Here is an 18,565-nt window from a genome sequence, read left to right as displayed (position 1 = left end):
ATTTACGTCCTGCGTCCTTAAGGGGTTAAAGGGGTACTCCGGTGGAAAAGTTTTTTTTTTTTTTATCAACTGGTGGCAGAAAGTTAAACATATTTGTAAATTACTTCTATTTAAAAATCTTAATCCTTTCAGTACTTTTTGGCAGCGGTTTACTACAGAGGAAAGAGAGCAGAGAGCACTGTGGACAACACAAAAAAGAAATTCAAAAAGTAAAGATTTTTCTCTGTAGCATAAAGCTGACAAAATGTACTAAAATGATTAAGATTTTTTAATAGAAGTAATTTACAAATCTGTTTAACTTTCTGGCACTAGTTCATTTAAAAAAAAAAATTATTCCACCGGAGTACCACTTTAATCTCCTCTGGATGCTTGATGAAAAACTGCCACACCACCGAGTAGTTGATTTTCCCACAAACAGTCTACACTGATTGACTGCTACTGCTGCCGACTCCAGGAACCCCTGTTTCACTACCTCCAGGAAAGTAGGCTGCCACGAAGCAGGTGGTCTACCCCTGGAACATTTGGCTCCAGACTTTCTACTTATACCACCATGCTGACTGCGAACCATGCTACCACTCAGCTGCTGCCTCACGGGCAACCTGCAACCCTCTTCATCTGATGATGATGAAGCCCCTTCTGCACCCAGCTCCCAAGTGAGATTGACTTCATCATCATCATCAAGTTGTGTCTGCACGTCACTGATGTCCTCCTCAGTTTCCTCAACAGTGTCTGCTTCAGGAGCCTGAACGCTCGCAACATCACCTCCCACGACATTCTCCTCATCACTAAAAAGACAATATGGAGAAAGAGTAGGCGAGAACTCCTATACATTACTGTGGATTGGCTACTTGCCGCTCTATGCAGTGTGGCACTGTCGCAGTACATATGAAGTTTCCAGGGGTGCGATCCAACAACCTGTGGGGTGCACACACTGAACTGAAGCATCAATCGTAATAACACAAGAAGAGTGTATGTGCACTCACTATCCGGATGAAGTCTTTCTGCTCCTAACGCCGGGTCTGGATTATGGGATCACATCAGACGCGACCTATGTGCGCTCAGAAGAGCTGTCTTCTGAGCGCACATAGGACCCGTCTGATGTGATCCCGTAATCCAGACCCGGCATTAGGAGCAGAAAGACTGCAACCGGACGGTGAGTGCACATACACTTATCTTGTATTATTCTCCTCATCACTACTTGCTCGCCTAGCGTAGGAAGCAGCAGAAGTCTCCTCCAATTCTTAAAGGGGCAGTAGCTGCTGACTGTCCTCTAGATCATCCTCACTAAATAGTGGAGCTGAACCCACAGCATAAGATACTTCTGTGAGGGAGGAAACAGCATAGGACAGAGGCAATGCGAAGACAGGGACTGCTCGCGGTCCATGCCAACTAAGGGTTTTGTCTAAGGAAACCACCGACTGTTGACTGGGGTGTCAGATGTCACTTGTGAGGAAGTGGATGACCGTGTTAACCAATCGATGATGGAAGATGGGTTGCTGGTCGAGACACGACTGCTAGCTGATACCGGGAGCTCAGGCCTCTCGCTGCGACTCCTGCTTCCACTTGCCCCTAGTATGCTGCGACCTCTGCCTGATGAATTTAGGCCTCTGCCACTCCTCTGTGCATGTGTAGGTGTAGAAATAGAAAAAGGGAGGCCCATAAAAGGTGCCTTTTGCATTACCCTTATATAAAATAGACAGGTGAGAAGAGGAGTCAAGACTCTGTAGAGTGGCCGCTCACGCATATAACCTCAATTTGAGGTGTAGGAGATCCTTTGCAGGCACAAGGTCTCAGGAGATAACCAGAGGAGATCCTGATGTGAGGTTCAAGGGATAAGAAAAAGACCTTGATCAAGGCGCCCAGGTGTCCAGTGAAGAATATCACAACCAAATGGAGGATGTGAAATAAAAATCTTGTTTATTAAATAAAACAAGTTAAAACAATAACGTTTTTCGGGGTATAGCCACCCCCTCAGCAGATTGAAAGATGCATACAACATATTGAACCTGTGGGCTTTTTATATCGTTGTCAATAAAATCTCAAAATGGTGGCAGGGTGAAAGGTCAAAGTTGCATGGCACAATAGACACAATTATAATATACAATTATGCAAGTACAATAATCCCTTAACATACAATTGTAATTCATTCCAAATGAACCATCGTTACTTGAATCCATCGCATGTTGAGGGATCCGTGCAATAGTAATATAGAATGTTATACTCACGTGTCCCTGCTGCTCCGGACCATCACCGCTGCCCTGGATCGTCACTGTCATCACGTCCCAAGGGTGTCACCGCCACTCCGGACTGTCGCCTCTGCCCTGGATTGTCACTCTCCATCGCCGCCATCATGTAGCTGCGCACGCCGGACCTATTGGATGACTGCACGATGTGCGCGGTAACGTGATGACGACGAATGAGAGCGATGGCTATGCAGCGGAGCCTGAAGAGGACGGTCCAGAGCGGCAGAGACAGGTGGATGACATTCACTGGAGCACATGGGGCACATTAAACTGAAGCTGAAGCTGTCTGCACTGCCAGATAGCTGTTTAGGTGGTGGCCCTGACATACAAAAGCATAGTATGTTGATGCTGCCTTCAACATGCGATGACCTCATAGAGGCCATCATATGTTAAAATTATTGTATGTCGGGGCCATCGTAGGCTGGGGGTCACTGTATTCTACACTATTTGCATAGAGCAATAGATAAGGAAAACTTTCCTGGCAAAAGACTGCCCTATCTTAAAGAGTAAATAGTAATTATGCAGTTTAGTAGAGATGAATGTATGTATTCCGTCCAGTGTGTAGTCAAACTGAGGCTCGGCTTCTGTGGCAGAGAAGGAGAGTGTTCCGTGCGTTTCACACACTGTAAACAGTAGCCACGTGTTTCCTTTCTGTAGAGAGGGACACGTCACTACGGGGCGGCGTCGTTCATTCTGCACATTGTGAGGAGAGCTTGTTGCTGGATGCAAGCGCTCACTGATAGCATTCAGCCTTACACGGATGTGCACAGCATATATATGAGAATGCCACAGGACTGATATAAAGAGGAGAACTGCATGCATATATAAGAAAACCTGATATAGGGATGTTATGATCGGGATAAGAATTGATGGGCAGAGACGATAGTATAGTACAGGTCCACACGTATAAATAGAGATATACATGTGCATATATTAAGGTTGCTATTAGGGTACATGGGAGAGAATGTCCCCCCATAGACCATAAGGGACCAGAAAGAATACAGTAAAATAGTATCTATAGTTGGGATAGTTGGAAGCTCTTTGTCGCATTAGTTTCAAGGAAAGTGACAGGGAAATATTGGTGATGCAAATGTAGAAATATAGTAGATGTATAAAAAATGTATCCAATAGCATATATATAAAATAGGTACATATATTTGCCCATTCTATATTAGAATAAATAAATAAATTGATGAAAAATATAACACTGTGTATATATATATATATATATATATATATATATGTATATATTTATAAGTGTATGTATGTGTGTATATATATATATATATATTTTTTTTTTTTTATACATCTCTTACCTATATATTTTTCATCTATTTATTTATTCTACTATAGAATGTGCAGATATATGTACCTTTTTATTTATGTATATATATATATATATATATATATATATATATATATATATATATTACTGGAAATTTTTTATGCATCTACTATATTTCTACATTTGTTTCACCAATATGTCCCTGTCAGTTCCCTTGAAACTAATCCGCCAAAGTGCTTCTACCTGTTCCAACTATAGATACTATTTTACAGTATTCTTTCTGGTCCCTTATGGTCTATATGGGGGACTTTCTCCCCCCTCTACCCTTATAGCCACCTATACTAAAACATCATGGTCCCTGCCCATCCATTCTTATCATAACATCACTATATTTGGTTTGGAACTAACCATGTATCTAGTTTTCTATTTTCAGATTTCAGATTCTAGTTCCCCTCTTTATATCAGTCCTGTGGAATTCTCTTATATATGCCGTGCACATCCGTGTAAGGCTGAACGCTATCAGTGAGAGCTCGCATCCAGTAGTGGGCGCTTCTGCAATGTGCAGAACAAACAAAGCCCCTTCCCTAAACCCCCCACACCCCTTAGCGACGCGTCCCTAATTACAGCAAGGGAACATGCGGCTACTGTTTACAGTGTGTAAAGCGCACGAAACACTCTCCTTCTCTGCTACAGAAACCAAGCCTCAATTTGACTACACACCGGATGGAATACATACATTTAGCTCTACTAAACTGCATAATTCCTATTTACTCTTCAAGATAGGGCAGTATTTTGCCAGGAAAGTTTGCCTTATCTATTGCTCTATGCAAATGGTGTAGAATTCTAGCATAATTGTATATTATACTTGTTTCTATTTTGCCATGCAACTTTGACCTTTCACCCTACCACCATTTTGAGATTTTATTGACAACCAAATAAAAAGCCCACATGTTCAGTATGTTGTATGTATCTTTCAATCTGATGAAGGGGTTGCTATACCCTGAAACACGTTATTGTTTTAACTTGTTTTATTTGTTATTTATTTATTTCACATCCTCCACTTGGTTGTGATATTCTTTACTGGACATCTGGGCGCCTTGGTCAAGGTCTTTTTCCTATCCATTGAAACTCCTCTGTGCATGCCCTGGCACTTCTCTGCCTGACATACTTAGTGCGAATATGAGGGGAGTATAATATACTCTCCACTATGCTTAAAAAAGTATTTGTATATGTATGTACTTATGTGGTATGCACTCATGAGGGGAGAAAAATGTACTACAGTACACTTAAAAAAGTATTTGTGTACAACACCAGCCGGTGAGTACTTTTGCCTGGCCTTACACAGTATCTAGGCCCTTGAGACTTTAGCAGGAACAAAATGGTACACCACTTAGATGTACTTATGTGGTATGCACTTATGAGGGCAGAAAAATGCACTACAGTATGCTTAAAAAAGTATTTGTGTACTACACAAGCTGGTGAGTACTTTAGCCTGACCCTTCACAGTATCTGGGCCCTTAAAACTTTAACAAGAACAAAATAGTACACCACATAGATGTACGTATGTGGAAAGCACTTATGAGGGGAGAAATATGCACTACAGTACGCTACAGTACGCTTAAAACAGTATTTGTCTACAGCACCAGCAGGTGTGTACTTTTGGCTGGCCTTTCACAGTATCTAGGCGCTTAAGACTTGAACAGGAGCAAAATAGTACACCACTATATGTGGTATGCACTCATGAGGAGAGGACAATGCGCTCCAGTACCTAAAAAACAGTATTTGTCTAGTACACCAGCAGGTGTGTACTTTTGACAGGTCTTTCAAAGTATCTAGGCCCTTAAGACTTTAGCAGGAACAAAATGGTATACCACTTAGAAGTATGCACAGGTTACAATTAATAGAGGACAATACGCTTTTAGTGCTCTGCTCACCCTAACTGGGTGGCTAATATTAGCTTTTCAGTTGTTGTACACACCAGTGCTGCAGCACACAGTTGCTGTGTACTACACCCCAAATTGCTCTGTCTCAATCTCCCTCCCTTCCCCATCAGTGCTTCTAGGCTGGATTTGGGCTTGAGGTTAATCACTGCTGTAAAAAAGCTTTTCTATGCAACACACTGCTCTCTGTCCCTCTCTCTCTCTGCAATAGAACACTGATGTGACTGGGAGGTGAATCGCTGCTGTAAAAATTATTTTCTGTGCAACACACACTGCTGTCTGTCCCTTTCTCTCTGTAATAGAACACTGATGTGACTGGCTGCAAGATGGCTGATAATTATATAGGGGCTGTGATAGTGGCTGGCTGCTGATAGGCTGCATGCTGCATGTGATCCTTGTTCCTGCCTTCCCAGGATTCCTTTCTCCAGGTCCTCACATGTGAATTTGCAATTTTAGATGCCCAGACTGCACTAAATGAAGTTTAATGAAGTGGTTCACGCAATCGAATCGCATCGATATTCACATTCGTTGCAAATCAAAATTTTCCTGAAAGTCATAATGAATTCAGATTAATCAGATTCAATTCGCTTATCTCTATTCATTGTCATGCTGAAAGACCCATGCTGAAAGACTGCTGATGGAAGGAGGTTTTCACTTAAAATTTCACGATACATGGCCCCATTCATTCTTTTCTTTTCACGGATAAGTCGTCCTGGTCCCTTTGCTGAAAAACAGCACCAAAGCATGATGTTTCCCCCCCATGCTTCACAGTAGGTATGGGGGATTTTGGATACAACTCAGCATTCTGTCTCCTCCAAACACGACAAATTGAGTTTTTACCAAAAAGTTCTACTTTGGTTTCGTCTGACCATATGACATTCTCCCAATACTCTTCTGGATCATCCAAATGATCTTTAGCAGACTTCAGATGGGCCCAGACATGTACTGGCTTAAGCAGGGGGACACGTCTGGCACTACATGATTTGAGTCCCTGGAGGGCTGCGGATGAGGACACAAGCATTTACAGGCGCTTCCCATTGTTGTGTGTGTGCACACAGCCAACTCTGGTAAGCGGCGTGGGATAGATCGTTTCCCTTTCCCTATGGGCCTGACCTGCTGATCCCGCACATGGAGCGCCTTCTGCTTTCCTTTTAGATTATTTTGAGTCCCTGGCGGCATAGTGTGTTACTGATGGTAGCCTGTGTTACTTTGGTCCCAGCTCTCTGCAGGTCATTCAGTAGGTCCTCCCGTGTGGTTCTGGGATTTTTTCTCACCATTCTTGTGATCATTTTGAAACCACAGGTTGAGATCTTGCGAGGAGCCCAAGATCGAGGGAGAGTATCAGTGGTCTTGTATGTCTTCAATTTTCTTTTTTTCAAAATAAAGTTTTATTGTTTTCCATAAGAGAACAAGTGGAAGTACATGAACTTACAACAGTAAAAATTAAGAAGCAAGCGTCAAAAAACACTTCAAGAATAGTCTGTCAATAACTGGTATCTCCATCTTTGCCTAACAATCAGTAGGGAACAGGGTATAAACATGCACACAGCATACACAGTGAAGGGAGAAGAACCACAATGAGGTCTGAGATCTTTCCAGGTAATACGTTGGATGTGATAAGCAGGGGGTCGATATGGACAATACCAGTAGGCAAGTTAGCAGGCTAAAACACTATAAACTGAGACTATAGCAGGGAGAGTGATATGTTGAGCAAGGGAAAAGGGAGGAAAAAAGAGAAAAAAGCAATAGTGGAGAGTAAAGGGCAGAGATAAGGGAGGATGAGAAGGGAAGAGAGCAGAGACAGGCATTCCATGTGGTCACATACCTCATTGGCTGGGTCAGCACGGTCCGCCCCAAGACCAGCAAGAGCAATGATAGAATAAAAGGCAGCTATGTCGGAAAGGGAGTGTTAATATCTCAAGTGCAGTGAATCAAACTCTGGCGATGACATGAAGGTGAGCCAGGGGCCCCATACGGTATGGAATTTGTCGTGTTGACGTTTGGAATCAGCAAGTAATTCCTCCATTTTACAGAAACGTAGAGGGCCGAGACACACGCCATAGTCTCGGTATGACAGCGTATGGTGTAGTAGCCTCACGGAGGGTTTAGGTAGGGAGCTGGGAGGGATAGATAGCAGGAGTAGTTCTGGAGTTCTCGGAAGCATACTGGAGACCAGGCGCGACAGCAGGTCGAGTGTCTCAGTCTAATAACGGTCCAAGCCAGGACAGGTGAGCCAGACATGTGTCATTGTACCTCCCGTTTCTCCGCATCTCCAGCACACATCTGCAGTCCCCGGATACATTCGTGCCAACAGAGACAATAACCTATACCACTGGGTCAAGACTTTATAGCTAGTTTCATGAGCCTTACTTGATATTGACGTCCTATGACAGAGAGAGAGAGCGCCTTCCGCCATCCATCATCAGATATGGGATGTCCCAATTCATTTTCCCAGGAGGAACGGAAATGAAGCGGGAGAGAGGCCACATCTTTCAGGAAAAGGGCATATAGTGTGCTAATCAGCCTGACGGGCAATGACAATGAGACACTAGACATGTGCAGAACCAAAAATTATGTTTTTTTCGTTTTGTTCGTTTTCGTTTTTTTTTCATTTTCGGTTCTGTGAATATTCGGAATGCTGTGCATTTGTCATATTCGGTGTTCAGATGCATATTTTTTTCGTTTTTGGATGCATTCGTTTAAAAAAACAGATAAAAACAACGAATGCATTTTGTTAATTCTAATTTTTGGTTCTGCACATGTCTAGTGATCCCTCAACATACGATGGTAATTCATATGTTGAGGGATTCGTGCAATGTAAAAAAGTAAAGTCCTACTCACCTGTCCCCGCTGCTCCCGATGGTTTCCCTGGGCCTCCGCTGGGCTCTCCTAGTCCTCTTCGGTACTCCGCTGGGCTCAGCTGGGCTCTCCTGGTCTTTTCCGGTCCTCCGCTGTCGCTGCGCACGCCGTTCCTATTGGATGCGCGACGGCGTCATAACGACGTCAGAGGGAGACCCGTATGAAGGCCCCGGACCAGCCCAGGACCCACCGGAGGAAGGCCCGGAGCAGCGCGGAAAGGTGAGTGGACCTGCCCGGGCTGCTTCAACTGCTATCCGGCAGCAGCTTAAGCAATATGCGCTGCCGGAAAGCAGTTGATGCATGGCCCTGACATTCGGTATACTGATAACGAATGCATTCATTGTTCGTTAACATGCATATTCATTATGCGTTAGTTAACGAATGCATTCGTTAACTGCATATTCTTATTTGTATGCTTTTTCGGGATTTTGTGATTTTTTTTTTTCATGCATTTCGTAACGAACATCCGAAAATGGGAAAATTTGCTTTGTTCCGTGTTCGTTACGAAACAAATTGCACATGTCTATGAGACACAGAGGCGCTCAAAACCAGTCAAGGATTGGTGTAGGAAAAGTGATGTTTTATGGTTAAGGTAGAAGTGTCGGAGTTGAGCGTATTGAAAAATTTGGGCCTGTGTGAGGGGGGGGGGGACCCCTAACAAGTTCCTCCAGAGGTTTAAGGTCAGTTGTGGTCAGCGGAGAGTGAAAGGTTGTGTTCTCAGGGCGTTGGAAGGACAGGAAAGTGTGGGTTTGAAGGGCAGGTGGGAAAGCAGGATTACCAAACAGGGGTGTAAGTGGTCCATTTAGGGGAACCACTACGGAACGATTTAGGTAGGTGGCGCAGGTACGCGAGATGGATTCTATAACTGGTGGGGGGTCATCAGCAACTCGGGGGTGTTGGAAGCAAGCCGCCAACCACAAGGGGTCTCTTGGATCCCTACCAGATATTCCAGGGTCACCCACAGCTTACTATCTCCATTATGGAAGGAGTCTATTTCTCTGGCAAGGACTGCAGACAGGTAATAAGACAGGATATCTGGGAGGGCCAAGCCTCGATCTGTTTTCCATCTGATGAGGATGGATTTCGCTAGCCTGGAGCGTTTATGGGCCCAAACATAACTCTGTTGTATGGAGGTGATTTCTTTAAAGAACGAGCGAGGAATATGTGTAGGAAATGTCGCAAAGAGGTAGAGAAGGCGTGGGAGTACATTCATTTTAAACACGTTTATTCTACCCAACCAGGAAATATCTTTTCTTTCCCATTTGGAGAGGTCCGATTTCAGAGTACGTAATAAGGGAGGGAAGATAAGCTGGAAGGTGTCGCCCAAATTGCTCGGGACCTGTATACCCAAATATTTCAGGGACTGAGTCTGCCACTGGAAGGGATATGACATCCTAAGCTGCTGGACCATATGTAAGGGGAGAGTCACATTGAGAGCCTCGCTTTTGGAGGGATTAAGCTTATAATTGCTATAGGAAGAGAATAGGCGGATCATGGCCATAAGGGAGGGTAGAGAAATAACAGGAGAGGAAGAGCAGAAGGTCATCAGCATACGCTGCACATTTGCAATGGCACAAAGACAGCTGCAGTCCTTTGATATCAGGATTCCGGCGAATGCCCACTAGGAGATGCTCCATCTATAAAACATACAGGAGAGGAGAGAGGGGGCATCCCTGTCTCGTCCCATTGCATATTTCAAACGGGGCGGACAAACGACCATTAAAGGAGATGTCTCATGGAGAAAAAATGGACAGGTTTAGGTGCAGAAATTAAAGTTATATAACTTTGTAAATGACTTACATCACCCATGCTGCATGGAAAGTATGTTTTCACTGATTCTTTTGTCAGACAGGAAGGTCAGCAGTTCAGGTCTCTGGTGACTTGCGACCCCCCATCCACCTCCGTTATACTGGGGGCCGTGACGTAACACATTCCCACAATACCCCACGCAGCCTTCAGTTCAGCTGCCCGCCCCGTGCACGGCCTCTGCCCGCCCCATCTAATAAATATTCATTTACCCCCCCCCCCCCTCCCCTCCCACATGGTTGGCTGAGCAGCTTTGAATATGCAATAGCTGCTTCAGCCAATTAGAGCAGCCCCTGCACACTCTCACATTCATTCTTCTCCCATGGCAGGGGAGAGCGTGACCTGGCAGTGTTCTCCCCTGCCTCAGTCCAAAAAACTGTAATCTCCCTCATTTGTCCCCTATATTTGTCCCCCTGCACTCTCCCCTACATCTGTCCAGTTTATCTCTGTGTCCTCCCGGCAGCACTATATCACCGAGGACTCAGCGCTGATCTGAACAAGAATACAGACTTCTATAGCCCAGGAGCGCGCTCCCCTGTGTCTGGGCTATAGAAATATGTGTCCCCACTTTGATCAGCGCTGAAGTTGCGGTAATATAGTGCTACAGGTCAGGAGAGGGCATGAGATCGCTGTTCTCCCCTGCTTATAGAAGTAAAAGTAGTAAATCGTGTGTGCAGAGGCAGGCACTCCCCCCTGCTCCAAGAACCAGTTTTTGCAAACCAGGGTGCCTTCAGCTGTCTGGGCATGCTGGGAGTTGTAGTTTTGCAACAGCTGGAGGCACCCTGGTTGGGAAACACAGTGTTTCCCAACCAGTGTGCCTCCTGCTGTTGCAAAACTACAACTCCCAGCATGCCCAGACAGCCTTCAGCTGTCCGGGCATGCTGGGAGTTGTAGTTTTGCAACTGCTGGGGGCATCCTGGTTAGCAGGGATTGGATGAGACAGGCTGCCAGGGGAAGCTGGGGGCGTAGCAGAACGGGGGGGGGGGGGGGGGTGGCTAGGGGGAGGAATGTGTGGGCGTAATGGGGGTGGAGAAGTGAGGCAGTGGAGGCTGGGCTGGTGCCGTGCTAGACACGCAAGGCACTGTGGGACCTGAAGTGCAGACCGGAAGTAAGGGAGATACATGAACCCGGAAGTTACAGGATTTCAGCGGCGATTGCGGGCGAACGGAACGGGCAATTTTCACGGGGACCAAGTCATCATGAAGGTCAGAGCATGTACTTTAATATGAGCTATTTTTTTATTTTTTATTGGGGCATGGGATTTCTTCTTTAATTCGGAGTTGGGCCTGAGGGTGTATGTACAGTACCATAATGCGTGACCTCAAAACGTCCCCCAAGCCAATTTGGGAGAGGGTCGCCTTCAAGAATCCCGAGTCCACCCGGTCGAATTCCTTCTCCGCGTCGAGGGAGAGCAGAAACAAGGGCAATTTACGACAGCGGGCTGCATGGAGAACAGAGAAAACATGGAGAGTGTTGTCCCTGGCCTTCCCTTAATAAAACCCACTTGATCCGGATGGACTAGGGACTTCATATTCTAAGACAGTCGGTTGGCAATCAGTTTGGCATATAGTTTGGCATCACTGTTTATCAGTGAGATCGGTCAGTAACTTGGGCATAGTAAGGGATCTTTGCCCTCTTTTGGAATAAACGTTATGAAGGCACACAGAAATGAAGAAGGTAGGGGGGAGGAGTCTGCTGTAACGGAGTTGAAAGCGGAGAGGAGGGCAGGAGATATATCTGCTCCAAGAGATTTATAGAATTTTGACGTGTATCCGTCAGGTCCCGGACTCTTACCGCTCGGCATGATGGAAATTGCTACCTGTAGCTCTTCCTGGGAAAAAGGCTGCTCCATAGACTGGACCGCTTTCTGAGGGAGTGCAGGGAGGACCGTCGAAGCCAAGTACTGTTCCAATGAGGGTAGGGCCATAAGGTCCGAGTCCGGGGACCGAGTCTTAGGCAGATTGTAGAGATCCGCATAGTAAGCCAGGAAGGCCGACAGGATGTCAGGTGTGAGGTGCAAGGTGGAGCCCGAGAAGGTGCGTATCACAGGGATAAAAAGGGAGGATTTCTTTGTTTTGAGAGCGTTAGCCAAGAGGCGTCCGGACTTATTACCCCATTCATAATATAGTTTGCCTTTAATCTGTTTATAATACCGGTGGCTTTTGTTAAGATGATCCAGCAGCTCATGACGGACTTTAATAAGCTCTCTATATACCCCTTCCAGTTGAGACTGTTTATGTTGGGATTCTAAGGTGTGTAAAGAGTTGGTGAATGAGATCAGTTTAGCGGCCGATTCCCGTTTCAGGTGTGCCCCATGTTTCATCAGGACCCCCCTCAGTACGCATTTGAGGGCTTCCCATTTCATCATGACGTGGGGTCCGAGAGGTGGTCCTGATGAAAGTGGGCGATAGAGACCTTGAGCTCTTGAAGGCAGAGTTCGTCCATTAGGAGGGACTCATTCAGTTTCCACATTGAGTGTGGCTTAGTGTAAGAGGGAATGGTGAATGTACAAAACACTGGGGCATGATCTGAGTGAGTAGTTATTCCTATATTAGAGGACAGAACAGAGGGAAGGAGGTGATGTGGGCAGAAAATATAATCAATCCTGCTATAAGATTGTTGAGAGCGGGAGTGGTAAGTATAATCGCGATCTTGAGGGTGTAAAGCCCTCCAAACATCACTAAGCTGAAGGGAATGCAATTTACGTTTGAGTGCACGCAATTTAGCATGTGAGATGTAAGAGTGACCAGAGGAAGTGTCTACCGTTGGAAATAGCGCGAGGTTGAAATCCCCACACAGAAAGATGGGGCCTAAAGCATATGAGTCTAGGGTCTCCAGGGTTTTAATCAAGAAGGACACCTGTTCCCTGTTGGGTGCGTATATGATTGCAAATGTAAGTGTCTGTCCCGCGAGTTCACAATTTGCGAATATATATATCGAGCATTCGGGTCGATGAGTGAGGAAGTAATAGTTATGGGATGGGAGCGATGAAATCCCATGGAGACCCCTTTCGTCCTTGCCTCAGGGTTAGGGCTGTGTAGCCATTGGGAGTAGTATCTATCAGCAATTTTAGGGAGACGTCCTACTCTAAAGCGTGTCTCCTGCAACGCCAAGATGTGCACTTTCAGTCTATGCATAAAGTAAAGTAATTGGGCTCTTTTTTCTGGGATGTTGAAACCCTGCACATTATATGAGACCATTTTGATGTCAGCTGCCATCGTAAGAGTGAGAAGATGGGTCACATTCACTCACCGATCTAGGGGACATCCAGCCACCCAGCCCACCAGGCTGAGACGAGAACAATTGTGGAGGCCTGTAATGGAAAAAAAAAAAAAAGGAAGAGCATGAGACGAGCAGAAGAGAGAACAGTGTGAGAAGCAACCACATAGTCATAGGAGCAAAGGGGCTAGGAGAAACGGCCTTAAGGGCCAAGAGCAGTAACAGGGCCAGCCCAAACTGCATCCTAGTGGGAGTAACGTAGAAGGAGCACCAAGCATGGAATAGATCCATAACTTGACTATTCAGGTAGGACAAGTGAGTGGTATACTTTACAGAGTGAGAGGGTCAGAGACTTAATGACAGTGAAAGTTCCTCCGTCTTCACATAGAAGGGGAGGTGCGGTACATAGAGGGATAGATGAACAACTACTCGGACATCGCTGTCCAGGACTATCAAAGGGTGGGAGGCAACAGTAGAACAGATAACAGGAGTAACATAGCGTTGATTAACATATTAACTTTAAATACGGAGAATATTCCCTTAATGAAGGAGATACGTGGCAGGGAGACTAGGAGACTAACAGTCTAGCTGAGAGGGGGACAGTAAAGGTGAACACTGTGGAAAGTAAGGGGGGTCTAATCTTCATATGGGTTTAGACTCGGGCATTTTCCTAAGAGGGATCCCCTAGGCCCTATCTCTTGGGGGAACCCCTCACGAGGAATGCCCGCTCTGTGGAGCAAGAGTAGAACAAAAGATACTTAATGTCCCAGAGAGAGTCAGGCCTTTCTCTTCTGTCTCTGAGGTTGTGGCAATGAAGAGCGAGTCGGCTGCTGCCCCTCTGATCGGTGACAATGTTGTTGGCTCAGCTGTAGAGGCGTGGGCAGCCGTAACATGTCGTCCCAGTCCGGGAGCGGGACTGGTGGAAAGCGGAAGGTCGAGAGGAATCCCGGTACATCTTCAGGGCGCCGTATTGTTGCAGTTGTGGTGCCATGTCTGGCCACGAGGGAGAACGGGAACCCCCATCTATAGGTTATTTGTGCATTGATTAGTAGCAGCAGGTGAGGACGCAAGGCTAAGATGGGAGCCGGAGGCATGATAGAGCAGTGTAAGGCAGATGGGGTACCTTTTGCAGCGCTGGAGTCTCTCTCTGTAAGGCCCACTGCTGCAGCGTCCGTCTTCCTGCTCTCCAGGTTCAGTGTTGGGGAGTCTCCTGAGTGTGTGCGCAGCGCCGCGCACTGAAGCTGCATTCCGGATGGGGAGTCGGCCCGCTCATCTCCTGTGTTGGGTCCTCTGTGCAGGTCATGCGGCATTGTGACAGAGGAGCCGCGCGGTCCCACGGGTAAGTCTCTGCAGGTACTGGAGTTGCCGGAAGGTTCACGGCCATTGCAATGGTCTGATTAGGGTCTTGTGGCTGCCTGTGAGAAGGCCGCTGCACTTGTGGCTTTGTAGCGCCGTTCCGGGGCAGAAAATAAGCTAAAATACGGCCAGCAGGGTCCCTGGAGGTGGAGGAATCGGGAATCTTCTTTTTGGATTTGGCCTCCCATGTCCCTTTAGAAGCCCATATATGTGCGATACCTGCAGGAGCTCTTACAGCTGGCTTCCGTCCACCAGCACGCCAAGCCACACCCCCTCATGTCTTCCATTTTCTAATAATTGCTCCCATAGTTGATTTATTGATACCAAGCTGCTTTCCTATTGCAGATTCAGTCTTCCCATCCTGATTCAGATCTGCAATTTTGTTTCTGGTGTCCTTCGACAGCTCTTTGGTCTTGGCCATAGGGGATTCAGAAGTGTGACTGTTTGAGGTTTTGGACAGGTGTCTTATACTGATAACAAGTTCAAACAGGTTCCATTAATTCAGGTATCGAGTGGAGGAAAGAGGAGACCCTTAAAGAAGAAGTTAAAGTTCTGTGAGAGCCAGAAATCTTGCTTGTTTTTCGTTGACCAAATACTTATTTTCAACCATAATTTGCAAATAAATTCTTAAAAAAATCAGACATTGTGATTTTATGGATTTTGTTTTCTCATTATGTCTCCCATTTTTGGTAGAACTTGCACAATTGGTGGCTAACTAAAGACTTTTTTGCCCCATTGTACTAAACTCTGTAAAGCGGTAAACACAATAGAGGACTGTGCACTGCTACAAATGGATTTGGATAAGTTGGAGGCTTGGGCTGAAAAGTGGCAGATGAGGTTCAACACTGATAAATGTAAAGTAATGCACATAGGGAGGAAAAATCCAGGCTGGGATTATGAAATGACTTCTAAACTATCCCTGCCTGCCTGCCTGCCTGCAGTGATGTGGGCTTGAGGTCAATGGATTTCCCCTTTGCTGATCTGTATTATCAGTAACGCTGATTAGTGACCACACAGTGTCTGCTCTCTCTCTCTAGCCAGAACAAATGCAGGCTTGAGGTGAATAGATTTGCCGATGTAAAGATCTGTATTGTCAGTAACGGGATTAAAGAGCACACACAGTCTCTGCTCCCTCAGCAAAATGGGAAATACCCATCTTCGGCAATGGCTGCTGAATATATTGGGCTGTGACATCACAGGGCTGTCTGGCTGCTGATAGGCTGCATGGTGCCATGTGATTCAGGGTGATTCCGCCTACCTGCCTTTCCAGACGTCCTTGCCCCATGTCCTCACACGGGTAGCCGCCATTTTAGTCCCCCGGCCCACACAAAATGTAGTGAAGAGATTTGTTACCACGAAGCGGGAGGAAATTTTTCATGAAATTCAAAACTAATTTGACTTCATCAGCTTCGATTCACCCATCTCTATTAACAGTAAATTTAGCTGTAGTGACCAGTGTTGGGCAGCAGCTGCCAAGGCAAATAAAATCATGGAGTGCATCAATAGGGGCATAGATGCCCACGACAAGGAAATAATTATACCACTGTACAGATCAATAGTCAGACCACACATGGAATACTGTGTACAGTACTGGGCACCAGTGTACAAGAAAGATATAGTGGAGCTGGACAGGGTTCAAAGAGGCAACCAGGGTAATATGGGGAATGGTAGGACTACAGTACCCAGAAAGATTATCAGAATTAGGGTTATTAGGTTTAGAAAAAAGAAGGCTTAGGGGAAACCTAACAACTATGTATAAATATATCAGGGGACAGTACAGAGATCTGTACAGACTGTATCTATAACAAGGGGGCATCCTCTTGGTTTAGAGTAAAAAAGGTTTCTACACCAGCACAGACGGGGGTTCTTTACTGTAAGAGCAGTGAGACTGTGGAATTGTCTACCTGAGGTGATGGTCATGGTGAACTCGGTAAAATTGTTCAAAAGGGGCCTGGATGCATTTTTGGAGATTTATAGGGACAGAACATTGATCCAGGGATTTATTCTGACTGCCATATTTGAAATTTTTACCTCTAGTTTGAGGGTTTTTTGCCTTCCTGAATTTGATGGACTCTGGTCTTTTTTCAACCTTATGAACTATATTACTATGTTGCCATGTTAATATGTACATTAACATAAACTTGCAGGTGCAAATCTGCACATCTTAGGGTATATGTGCTCCATTAAAGATATTCAGACAAATGATCTGTACTGTAGTTTATGAATAATGCACAGTGTCTTCTGTTAGGTGTCTGGTTGTAAGCTACCTGTATGGTCCTGGCTAATTTACATGTAGCTGATGCTTAAACAAGCAGGGATGTTTTTTGTTGTTGTTCATGTGTGAATACAGCTGTACATTGTTTGTTGCCAATAAAGAGCAGGAGCTAAACTCATATATATATACATATACATACAGTGGGGATCAAAAGTTTGGGTACCCCAGGTAAAAATTTGTATTAATGTGCATAAAGAAGCCAAGGAAAGATGGGAAATTCTCCAAAAGGCATCAAATTACAGATAAGACACATTATTATAATATGTCAACAAAAGTTAGATTTTATTTCCATCACTTACACTTTCAAACTAACAGAAAACAAAAAAATGGCATCTGCAATAGTTTGGGCACCCTGCAGAATTTATAGCATGCACTGCCCCCTTTGCTGCAAAGCTGAGACCTGCCAGTGTCATTGATTGTTCTCAATCATCATCTGGGAAGACCAGGTGATGTCAATCTCAAAGGTTTTAAATGCCCAGACTCATCTGACCTTGCCCCAACAATCAGCACCATGGGTTCTTCTAAGCAGCTGTCTAGAAATCTGAAACTGAAAATAGTTGATGCTCACAAAGCTGGAGAAGGCTATAAGAAGATAGCAAAATGTTTTCAGATGTCAATATCCTCTGTTCGGAATGTAATTAAGGAATGGCAGTCATCAAGAACAGTGTAAGTTAAAGCAAGATCTGGAAGACCAAGAAAAAATATCAGACACGAACAGCTCGCAGGATTGGGAGAAAAACAATTCAAAACCCACGTTTGACTGCACAATCCCTCCAGAAAGATCTGGCAGATGCTGGAGTTGTGGTACACTATTCCACTATAAAGAGATACTTGTACAAATATGGTCTTCATGGAAGAGTCATCAGAAGAAAACCTCTTCTACATCCTCACTACAAAAATCAGCATTTGAACTTTGCAAATGAACATATAGACAAGCCTGATGCATTTTGGAAACAAGTTCTGTGGACCGATGAGGTTAAAATTGAACTTTTTGGACGGAATGAGCAAAGGTACGTTTGGAGAAGAAGGGTTACAGAATTTAAGGAAAATAACCTCTGTCCAACTGTTAAGCATGGGGGTGGACCAATCACGCATTGGGGTTGTATTGCAGCCAGTGGCACAAGGAACATCTCACGAGTAGAAGGAAAAATTTATTCAATAACATTTCAGCAAATTTTGGATGCTAACTTGATGCCATCTGTGAAAAATCAGAAGTTAAAGAGAGGATGGCTTCTACAAATGGATAATCCTAAACACACCTCGAAATCCACGGGGGATTACATCAAGAGACGTAAACTAAAGGTTTTGCCATGGCCTTCACAATTTCCTGACATCAACATAATTGAAAATCTATGGACTCACAATCTCAAATAACTGGAAGACTTTTGTAAGGAAGAATGGGCAAAGATACCTCAAACAAGAATTGAAAGACTCTTGGCTGGCTACAAAAAGCATTTACAAGCTGTGATACTTGCCAAAGGGGGCAGTACAAGATATTAACTCTGCAGGGTGCCCAAACTTTTGCAGACGCCATTTTTTTGTTTTCTGTTATTTTGAAAGTGTAAATGAAGGAAATAAAATC

Source organism: Hyla sarda, chromosome 7, assembly GCF_029499605.1.
Source record: "Hyla sarda isolate aHylSar1 chromosome 7, aHylSar1.hap1, whole genome shotgun sequence".
In the NCBI taxonomy this organism is placed as follows: domain Eukaryota; kingdom Metazoa; phylum Chordata; class Amphibia; order Anura; family Hylidae; genus Hyla; species Hyla sarda.
The sequence above is the reverse complement of the archived record's forward strand: the minus strand, read 5'-3'. Positions refer to the sequence as shown.